The 12044-nt window shown below is 37.4% G+C and overlaps 1 protein-coding gene across 16 annotated transcripts in view; it reads right to left on the bottom strand.

Moving 5' to 3' along the window:
* Positions 1–12044, bottom strand: part of LOC143648382 (uncharacterized) — a 239889-nt gene that overhangs the window by 110789 nt on the left and 117056 nt on the right. The gene's annotated exons all lie outside the window — the stretch shown is intronic.

Here is a 12044-nt window from a genome sequence, read left to right on the forward strand (position 1 = left end):
TTGGTTCTTTTAGTTGCTGTTGTAAATATAGTTGATCTCTTGAGTTCCTTTTCAGAATGTTCATTGATGATGTATAGAAATACCACTGATTTTTGTGTGTTGATCATGTACTCTGCCACTTTGTTGAATTCACTTATTAGTTCTAGTATATACCTTGTAGATTCTTTAAGATTTTCTATTTATTGGATCATGTCAATTGTGAATAAGGTTAATTTTGTTTATTCCTTTAAAATGGGGATGCCAGAGTGATGTCATGAGCATGGTGGTGCAAACAGCTACTGAAAATCTTTCCCCAGAGATTCAATGGGAAAAAAAAAGATTATTCTCACTTGGTCAGAACTCCCTGGAGTAAGGTAGAGTCTGGAGAAGGATCCTAAAAAAATCTGAATCAAAGACAGAGAAAAATATCAGGTAGAAAATTTCCATCCTGGAGTTGCCAATCCTCTTCCTTCTCCTTTACTCTGTCCCACACAGCATGAGAAGTGCACTAAGGTGGCAGCCAGGATCCCTCCTACCTCCCACTGGGGACAAAGACAATAAAATCTCTCACAGCAGTAAGACAGATACCTACTGTGGCCCACATGAGGATTTGGCCAAATGTGGAATCAGTCAGGCATTTCAGAGAAAGCCAGGATTGGAGATGGAGTTCCACAAAAATAAGGATTTGTGGAAACTCCTATTGTCTGATGGGCACAATCCTTGCTGGCTACATAGAAAGCCAACAAGAGTGCTATGGGACCTATATAAGAGGAACTGCTGCCAATCCAACTCGGGGGCTCAGAAAAAGGGACAATGTGAAGGTAAAATAACTTCAGAGGCAGAACTATTAAAGCTAAAGTCTACAGTCAAGAAACCTCAGGCCAGGAGAGCAGAGAGGGTGAATTTGCCCCGAAGGCAGAGGATGGGCCTTCCACTTTGTGGCAGTGGAAGAGTCATGCTGCCTCAGGACTTGTAGAGTATGTAGTACATTTCTTGGGGATTGGGGAGAGCCTGGCCACCACCACATGGAGGGGTTCAGCATGTGCCCTAGAGATGGCAGAAAACCCAGGTGCAGCCCTGATGCCTGGAGAGGGTGGAGCTGAGAAAAAGGTGGTCTTCCCAATGTCTGCCAAGACTGCATTCAGAGAGAGGAAGGCTGGCTTGAAAGGATTATGTACCCTAGGAAAGTCACATTCTAATCCTGATCTAATCTTGTGGGAGCAACCATTTCTTTTAAACCCTATTCAATTCTGTATGTTGGAAACTTGATTAGATTATCTCCACAGAGATGTGACTTGCCAAATTGTGGATATTAACCTTATATTAGAAGGAGCAGTGACTCCACTCATTCCAGGTGGGTCTTGATTAGTTTATTGAAATCCTTTAAAAGAGGAAGCATTTTGGAAAGAACCATGAAGCAGAGAGACCATGAAGCCAAGACCTTTGGGGAGGAAGAAGAATATACACCTAAGGGAGCTTCATGGAATAAGAAGCCTGGAGAGAAGGCTAGTCACATGTTTTCCATGTGACTTTCCAGTTGAGAGAGAAATGCTGAACTTTACTGGCCTTTCTTTAGTGAAGGTAACCTCTTGATGGAGCCTTAATTTGGACATTTTTATAGACTTACTTTAGTTTGGAGAAGCAAGAAGATATGGCCACACCAAATGACCAAATTAAAAAGCCAGAACTTGGAACTACTAATCAAAGATATACATACAAATCTCCTAAATAATGTCAATGGGCTGGCTAAAGACATAAAGGATATCAAGAAGACACTAGCAAAGTATAAAGAAGAATTTGAAAGAATATATAGAAAAATAGCAGAACTTACATAAATGAAAGATATTGTAGATCAAATTAAAAACATACTAGACACACAATAGCAGATTTGAAGAGGCAGAAGAAAGGATAAGTGAACTAGAGGACAGGGCAATTTAATTTGAATGCACACAAAAAGACAAAAAAAAGATGGAAAAATTTGAATTGAATCTCAAGGAAATGATGGACAACACAAAGTACACACACCTTCTTGTGTCTCAGAAGGAGAAGAGAAGAGTAAAGGGCTAGGAAGAGTATTTGAGGCACTAGTTGGTGGAAATTCCCCAACCCTTATATAAGACATGAACATGAAATCACAGAAGCCCAACAAACTCCATACAAAACAAATCTAAGTTGACCCACTCCAAGACACATACTAATCAGATTGTCAAATGCTGAAGAGAAGGAGAAAGTCCTGAAAGCAGCAAGAGAAAAGTGATATAAGGGAAACCACGTAAGACTAAGTTCTGACTACTCAACAGGCTCTGTGAAGTCAAAAACGCAGTGGTATGAAACAGTTAAGAATCTGAAAGAGAAAAATGTCAGCCAAGAATTCTTTATCCAGCAAAGCTGTCCTTCAAAAGAAAGGGAGAGGCTAAACTTTTCACAGACAAATCCTGAGCAAGAGACCTGCTCAGCAAGAAATAATGAAGGGAATTTTGTTGGCTGAAAAAATATATATATAGGAGAGAAAGCCTAGAAGAGGGCATAGAATTGAAGAGTATTAGTAAGGGTAACTTATCTTAGACCCAAGGATGCAAATAGACTGAAAGTAAAAAGATGAAAAAAGGTATTCCATGCAAGCTGTAACCAAAAGAAAGCAGGAGTGATTATACTAATATCAGACAAAATAGACTTTAAACGCAAAGATGTCATAAAAGGCAAAGAAGGACACTACATATTAATAAAAGGAACAATTCACCAAGAAGAAATAACAATCATAAATGTTTATGCACCCAATCAGGGGGCTCCAAAGTTCACAAGATAAACATTGGCAAAATTGAAGGGCACAATAGACTTTTCTACAGTAATAGTGGGAGACTTCCATACACCATTCTCTTCTATGGGTAGGACAACCAAAAAGAGGAACAACAAGGTAATACAGTGTTATGATAAATGAATTAGACCTAACAGATATATATAGATCATTATGCTCCCAAACACCAGAATATACATTCTTCTCTAGTGCTCATGGAACATTCTCTAGGATAGGTCATATACTGGGGCACAAAGTAGATTTTAATAAATTTATAAAACTTGAAATTATTCAAAGCACTTTCTTTGACCATAATAGAATGAAGCTGAAAATCAATAACAACCAAATAACTGGAACTTTCCCAAACATATATGGGGGTTAAATAACACAGTCTAAAGCAATTAGTGAGTCAAAGAAGAAATTGAAAGAAAAATCAGTAAATATCTGGAGACAAATAAAAATGAGGATACAATATATCAAAACCTATGGGCTCAGCAAAGGCAGTGATGAGAGTAAACTTTATTGTCTGAACTGTCTATATTAAAAAAGAAGAAAGAGCAGAAATCAAAGACTTAACTGCTCACCTGGAGGAACTAGAGAAAGAACAGAAAATTAACCTCAAAGCAAGCATAAGAAAAGAAATAACAAACATTAAGGGAGAAATAAATGAATTGAAGACAAAAGAACAATAGAGAGAATCAATAAACCCAAAAGTTGGTGCTGAAAAAAATCAGTAAAATTGATAGAGCCTTAGGCAAATTGAAGAGAAAAAATGGGAGAGGATTCAAATAAACAAAACCAGAAATGAGATTGAGGTCATTACCACAGACCCTGAAAAAATAAAAATTTCCTTATAAGAGGATACTATGAATAACTGCCAACAAACTAGACAACTTAGATGAAAAGGACAATTTTCTAGAAACACAGGAGCAACCTATACTAACACAAAAATAGAAGATCTCAAAAAACAATCACAAGTAAAGAGATTCAATCAGTCATCAAAAACTTCCTACAAAGAAAAGTCGAGGACAAGATGGCTTTAGAGGGAAATTTTACCAAACATTCCAAAAAGAACTAACACCATCCCTGTTCAAACTCTTCCAAAAATTGGAAGAAAAAGGAACACTACCTAACTCATTTTATGAACCTAACACCACTCTAATACCAAAATTGTGTCAAAGATGCGATAAGAAGGGAAAACTACAGGCCAATCTGCCTAATGAATATAGATGCAATAATTCTCAACAAAATACTTGCAAATTGAATCCAGTGACACACTGAAAGAACTATACACCACAACCAAGGTGGGGGGGGGGGTTATACCAGCCATGCAAAGGTGGTTCAACACAAGAAAATAAATCAATATAATGCAACACATTAGCAAATCAAAAGGGAAAAAAATCACACAATCATCTCAATTGATGCTGAAACAGCATTCAACAAAATGCAACATCCTTCTCTGATGACAACACTTTAAAAGGTAGGAATCAAAGTAAACTTCCTCAATATGATAAAGGGCTTATAGGAAGAACCCACAACCAGCATAATACTCAATGGTGAGAGGCTGAAATCCTTCCTGCTGTGATTAGTAAAGAGACAAGGATGGGGTCTCCGGAGAAGATGGTGGCTTAGTAAGGCACGTGGGTCTTAGTTCCTCCTCCAGAACAACTAACAAAGAACTAGAAACAGTACAGAACAGCTCCCAGAGCCACAACAGAGACCAGAAACACAGTGTACCCCATTCTGGACCGGCTGGACCGACTAAGAGACTCCGCTGCGGTGACGTCCCCGAGAGGCACGTGCTTCCCCAGGCCACGGCATCTGGCAGCCAGAGCCCCTCACTCCCTCCTTCCTGGGCCGGCTGGGAGCTTCGGATCAGCAGGTCCCCAAGCCACGGCGGCCGGTGCCCCTCCCCCACAGATGACTTCCCGGAGGGAAAGGAAAGAGTCTCCAACAGTAGTAGAGACTGAGCCCAATCTAACACCAATAGTGGCATTAATGAACAACTTCTGACTACTAAAAATAGGCCCTCAGCTCAGGCAAAACTAATCAAGGAGGAAGTCGCTGATTGGGCTAACTGAAAAAGAGGAAAGGGGGCGAAACAGAGCCTTCTGTGGCTGTTTCTACGGAGGCTTCATTGCCGCTGGGCTCAGCGCTCGGATTGCACAGGTTGCAACTGCCCCGAACACAGAAACAGGCTGCTTTCAGGGCTCTCTACCACCTGAACCTTCCCCGCAGGAGGGGTGAAATGCAACTCAGGTGGAATCCCTCTCTCAAGGAATTCAGATCCCAGGACTTCACAATTTGAAGCCATTAAAACCAACCTACAACCTTTCCTCTGTCTCCACCACACACCCAGCAGCGAGAGTCTTCCAAAGTTAAAGGAGCCACAACATCTTTTGCTGGTGGGACCCACAGACAGACAAGCACCAAATACTGGGCAGGATAAGAAAAACAGAGCCCCGAGACTTCACAGGAAAGTCTTTCAACCTGCTGGGTCCCACACTCAGGGAAATCTGATTAAATGCCCAGACGCCAGCAAAAAATAACAAACCACACCAGGAAAATTGAAAATATGGCCCAGTCAAAGGAACAAACCAATAGCTCAAATGAGATACAGGAGCTGAGACAACTAATTCTGAATATACGAACAGAAATGGAAAACCTCTTCAAAAACCAAATCAATAAATTGAGGGAGGACATGAAGAAGGCATGGGATCAAAAAAAAGAAGAAATGGAAAGTCTGAAAAAACAAATCACAGAACTTATGGGAATGAAAGATGCAGTAGAAGAGATGAAAAAAAACAATGGAAACCTACAATGGTAGATTTCAAGAGACAGAGGTTAGAATTAGTGAACTGGAGGATGGAACATCTGAAATCCAAAAAGAAACAGAAACTATAGGGAAAAGAATGGAAAAATTTGAGCAGGGGCTCAGGGAATTGAATCATAATATGAAGCATACAAAGATATGTGTGGTGGGTGTCCCCGAAGGAGAAGAGAAGGGAAAAGGAGGAGAAAAACTAATGGAAGAAATTATCACTGAAAATTTCCCAACTCTTACGAAAGACATAAAATTACAGATCCAAGAAGTGCAGTGCATCCCAAAGAGAATAGATCCAAATAGGTGTTCTCCAAGACACTTACTAGTTAGAATGTCAGAGGTCAAAGAGAAAGAGAGGATCTTGAAAGCAGCAAGAGAAAAACAATCCATTACATACAAGGGAAACCCAGTAAGACTATGTGTAGATTTCTCAGCAGAAACCATGGAAGCTAGAAGACAGTGGGATGATAGATTTAAATTACTAAAAGAGAAAAACTGCCAACAAAGACTTCTATATCCAGCAAAATTGTCTTTCAAAAATGAGGGAGATATTAAAACATTTTCAGACAAAAAGTCACTGAGAGAATTTGTGACCAAGAGACCAGCTCTGCAAAAAATACTAAAGGGAGCACTAGACTCAGATACAAAAAGACAGAAGAGAGAGGTATGAAGAAGAGTGTAGAAAGAAGAAAATAGATATGATATATATAATACAAAAGGCAAAATGGTAGAGGAAAGTATTACCCAAACAGTAATAACACTAAATGTTAATGGACTGAATTCCCCAATCAAAAGACATAGACTGGAAGAATGGATTAAAAAACAGGATCCTTCTATATGCTGTCTACAGGAAACACATCTTAGATGCAAAGATAAACATAGGTTGAAAGTGAAAGGTTGGGAAAGATATTTCATGCAAATAACAACCAGAAAAGAGCAGGAGTAGCTATACTAATATACAACAAATTAGACTTCAAATGTAAAATAGTTAAAAGAGACAAAGAAGGATACAATCTACTAATAAAAGAAACAATTAAACAAGAAGACATAACAATCATAAATATTTACGCACCGAATCAGAATGCCCCAAAATACATGAGGAATACACTGCAATCACTGAAAAGGGAAAGAGACACATCTACCATAATAGTTGGAGACTTCAATTCACCACTCTCATCAATGGACAGAACATTTAGACAGAGGATCAATAAAGAAACAGAGAATTTGAATATTACAATAAATGAGCTAGACTTAACAGACATTTATAAGACATTACACCCCACAGCAGCAGGATACACCTTTTTCTCAAGTGCTCATGGATCATTCTCAAAGATAGACCATATGCTGGGTCACAAAGCAAGTCTCAACAAATTTAAAAAGATTGAAATCATACACAACACTTTCTCAGATCATAAAGGAATGAAGTTGGAAATCAATAATCGGCAGAGTGCCAGAAAATTCACAAATGCGTGGAGGCTAAACAACACTCTTAAATAACCAGTGGGTCAAGGAAGAAATTACAAGAGAAATTAGTAAATATCTCAAGGCAAATGAAAATGAAAATACAACATATCAAAACCTATGAGACGCAGCAAACGCAGTGCTAAGAGGGAAATCTATCACCCTAAATGCCTATATCAGAAAAGAAGAAAGGCAAAAATTCAGGAATTAACTGTCCACTTGGAAGAACTGGAGAAAGAACAGCAAACTAACCCCAAAGCAAGCAAAAGAAAGAAATAACAAAGATTAGAGCAGAAATAAATGAAATTGAGAACATGAAAACAATAGAGAAAATCAATAAGACCAGAAGTTGGTTCTATGAGAAAATCAATAAGATTGATGGGCCCTTAGCAAGATTGACAAAAAGAAGAAGAGAGAGGAAGCAAATAAATGAGATCAGAAATGGAAGAGGAGACATAACCACTGACCTCACAGAAATAAAGGAGGTAATAACAGGATACTATGAACAACTTTACGCTAATAAATACAACAATGTAGATGAAATGGACAAGTTCCTAGAAAGGCATGAACAACCAACTTTGACTCAAGAAGAAATAGACGACCTCAACAAACCAATCACAAGTAAAGAAATTGAATCAGTCATTCAAAAGCTTCCCAAAAAGAAAAGTCCAGGACCAGATGGCTTCACATGTGAATTCTACCAAACATTCCAGAAGGAATTACTACCAACCCTGCTCAAACTCTTCAAAAAAAATCGGAGTGGAGGGAAATCAACCTAATTCATTCTATGAAGCCAACATCACCCTCATACCAAAACCAGGCAAAGATATTACAAAAAAAGAAAACTGCAGAACAATCTCTCTAATGAATATAGATGCAAAAATCCTCAACAAAATGCTAGCAAATCAAATCCAGCAACACATTAAAAGAATTATACATCATAACCAAGTAAGATTCATCCAAGGTATGCAAGGATGGTTCAACATAAGAAAATCAATTAATGTAATACACCATATCAACAAATCAAAGCAGAAAAATCACATGATCATCTCAATTGATCCAGAGAAGGCATTTGACAAGATTCAACATCCTTTCCTGTTGAAAACACTTCAAAGGATAGGAATACAAGGGAACTTCCTTAAAATGATGAAGGGCATATATGAAAAACCCACAGCTAATATCATCCTCAATGGGGAACAATTGAAAACTTTCCCCCCTAAGATCAGGAACAAGACAAGGATGTCCATTATCACCACTATTATTCAACATCGTGTTGGAGGTTCTAGCCAGAGTAATTAGACAAGAAAAAGAAATACAAGGCATCAAAATTGGAAAGGAAGAAGTAAAACTATCACTGTTTGCAGATGATATGATATTATACATTAAAAACCCTGAAAAATCCACAGCAAAATTACCAGAGCTACTAAACGAGTACAGCAAAGTAGCAGGTTATAAGATCGACATTCAAAAATCTGTAGTGTTTCTATACACTAGCAATGAACAAGCTGAGGGGGAAATCAAGAAACCAATTCCATTTACAATTGCAACTAAAAGAATAAAATACTTAGGAATAAATTTAACTAAAGAGACAAAAGACCTATACAAAGAAAACTACAAAAAACTGTTAAAAGAAATCACAGAAGACCTAAATATATGGAAGGGCATACCGTATTCATGGATTGGAAGACTAAATATAGTTAAGATGTCAATCCTACCTAAATTGATTTACAGATTCAATGCAATACCAATCAAAATCCCAACAACTTATTTTTGGAAATAGAAAAACCAATAAGCAAATTTGTCTGGAAGGGCAGGGTGCCCTGAACTGCTAAAAATATCTTGAGGAAAAAAAAACAAAGCTGGAGGTCTCACGCTGCTGGACTTTAAGGCATATTATGAAGCCACAGTGGTCAAAACAGCATAGTATTGGCATAAAGATAGATATATCGACCAATGGAATCGAATAGAGTGCTCAGATATAGACCCTCTCATCTATGGACATTTGATCTTTGATAAGGCAGTCAAGCCAATTCACCTGGGACAGGACAGTATCTTCAATAAGTGGTGCCTAGAGAACTGGATATCCATATGCAGAAGAATGAAAGAGGACCCGTATCTCACACCCTATACAAAAGTTAACTCAAAATGGATCGAAGATCTAAACATTAGGTCTAAGACCATAAAACAGAGGAAAATGTAGGGAGATATCTTATGAACTTTACAATTGGAGGCGGTTTTATGGACCTTAAACCCAAAGCAAGAGCACTGAAGAAATAAATAAATAAATGGGAGCTCCTCAAAATTAAACACTTTTGTGCATCAAAGAACTTCATCAAGAAAGTAGAAAGACAGCCTACACAATGGGAGACAATATTTGGAAGCGACATATCAGATAAAGGTCTAGTATCCAGAATTTATAAAGAGATTGTTCAACTCAACAACAAAAAGACAGCCAACCCAATTACAAAATGGGAAAAAGACTTGAACAGACACCTCTCAGAAGAGGAAATACAAATGGCCAAAAGGCACATGAAGAGATGCTCAATGTCCCTGGCCATTAGAGAAATGCAAATCAAAACCACAATGAGATATCATCTCACACCCACCAGAATGGTCATTATCAACAAAACAGAAAATGACAAGTGCTGAAGAGGATGCAGAGAAAGAGGCACACTTATCCACTGTTGGTGGGAATGTCAAATGGTGCAACCACTGTGGAAGGCAGTTTGGCGGTTCCTCAAAAAGCTGAATATAGAATTGCCATACGACCCAGCAATACCATTGCTGGGAATCTACTCAAAGGAATTAAGGGCAAAAACTCAAACGGACATTTGCACACCAATGTTTATAGCAGCATTATTTACAATTGCAAAGAGATGGAAACAGCCAAAATGTCCATCAACAGACAAGCGGCTAAACAAACTGTGGTATATACATATGATGGAATATTATGCAGCTTTAAGACATAATAAACTTATGAAGCATGTAATAACATGGATGGACCTAGAGAACATTATGCTGAGTGAGACTACCCAAAAACTAAAGGACAAATACTGTATGGTCCCACTGATGTGAACCGACATTCGAGAATAAACTTGGAATATGTCACTGGTAACAGAGACCATCAGGAGTTAGAAATAGGGTAAGATAATGGGTAATTGGAGCTGAAGGGATACAGACTGTGCAACAGGACTAGATACAAAAACTCAAAAATAGACACCACAATACTACCTAATTGCAATGTAATTATGTTAAAACACTGAATGAAGCTGCATCTGAGCTATAGTTTTTTTTGTTTGTTTGTTCTGTTTTTTAAATATATTTTTTATAGTTTTTATTTTTATTTTTTTCTCTATATTATCATTTTATTTCTTTTTCTGTTGTCTTGCTATTTCTTTTTCTAAATCGATGCAAATGTACTAAGAAATGATGATCATACATCTATGTGATGATATTAAGAATTACTGATTGCATATGTAGAATGGAATGATTTCTAAATGTTGTTAGTTAATTTTTTTTAATTAATAATAATAATAAAAAAAGTCAAGGATGCCTCCTGTCACCACTATTATCAACACTGTGCTAGTTATTCTAGCTAGAACACTTTAGCAAGAAAAAGAAATAAAAGACATTCAAATTGGAAAGGGGGAAGGAAAACCCTCATCTATGATCCTATATTTGGGAAATCCAATAAATCAATGACAAAACTATTTGCTCTAATAAACAAATTCAGCAAAGTTGTGGATACACCAAGATTAATGCACAAAAATCACAAAATCAGCAATGTTTCTATACAGTAGCAATGACCTAACTGAGGAGGCAATCAAGAAACAAATTTCTTTCACAATGGCAACTAAAAAAATCAAGTACCTAGGAAAAAACTTAACCAAGGATATAAAGGACCTGTACACCAAAAACTGCAAAAATTGCTAAAAGAAATCAAAGAAGACTTAAATAGATGGAAAGACATTCTGCGTTCATGGGTAGGAATACTAAATGTCATTAAGATGTCAATTCTACCCAAATTGATCTACAGATTCAATGCAATACCAATCAAAAGTCCAACAGCCTACTTTGCAGATTTGGAAAAGATAGTTATCAGATTATTTGGAAGAGAAAGGGACTTGAATAGCCAAAATCATCCTAAAGAAGGAGAATGAAATGGAAGGACTTACACTTTCTGACTTCAAAGCTAATTATAAAGCGACAACAGTTAAAACAACATGGTACTGGGATAAAGATAGACATATTGATTAATGGAATCAAACTGAAAGTTTTTTCTGAAAATAGACTCCCAAGATATATGGTCAACTGGCCTTATTGACAAGGGCCCCAAATCCACTGAACTGGGATAGAATAGTCTCTTCAATAAATGGGGCTGGGAAAATGAAGATCCACATCCAAAGTAATAAAAGAGAAACCCTACCTCATACTCTATAAAAAAAAAAAATAAACTCAAAGTGGATCAAAGAGGGTCCACCATGGCTCAGCAGGCAGAGTTCTCGCCTGTCATGCCGGAGACTGGGGTTTGATTCCCGGTGCCTGCCCATGCAAAAAAAAAAAAGGATCAAAGACCTAAATATAAGATCCAAGATCATAAAATTCCTAGAAAAAAATATAGAGGAACATCTTCAGGGCCTAGTGATAGGAGGTAGCTTCTTATACCTTACACCCAAAGCACAATCAATGAAAGAAAAAAAATAGATAAATGGCAAAACTCCTCACTTCTGTGCTACAAAGGACTTTGTCAAAAAGATGAAGAGGGAACCAACTCAATGGGAGAAAATATTTGGAAACCATATATCTGGTAAGGGTTTGATATCTAATTTATATAAAGAAATCCTATAACTCAACAACAAAGGAAAAAAAAAACCAATTATAAAATGGGCAAAAGATATGAACAGATATTTTTCCAAAGAGGAAATACAAATGGTTAAAAAACACATGAAAAGATGTTCATCTTCATTAGCTATTAGGGAACTGCAA

This window comes from Tamandua tetradactyla, chromosome 10 (genome assembly GCF_023851605.1).
Source record: "Tamandua tetradactyla isolate mTamTet1 chromosome 10, mTamTet1.pri, whole genome shotgun sequence".
In the NCBI taxonomy this organism is placed as follows: domain Eukaryota; kingdom Metazoa; phylum Chordata; class Mammalia; order Pilosa; family Myrmecophagidae; genus Tamandua; species Tamandua tetradactyla.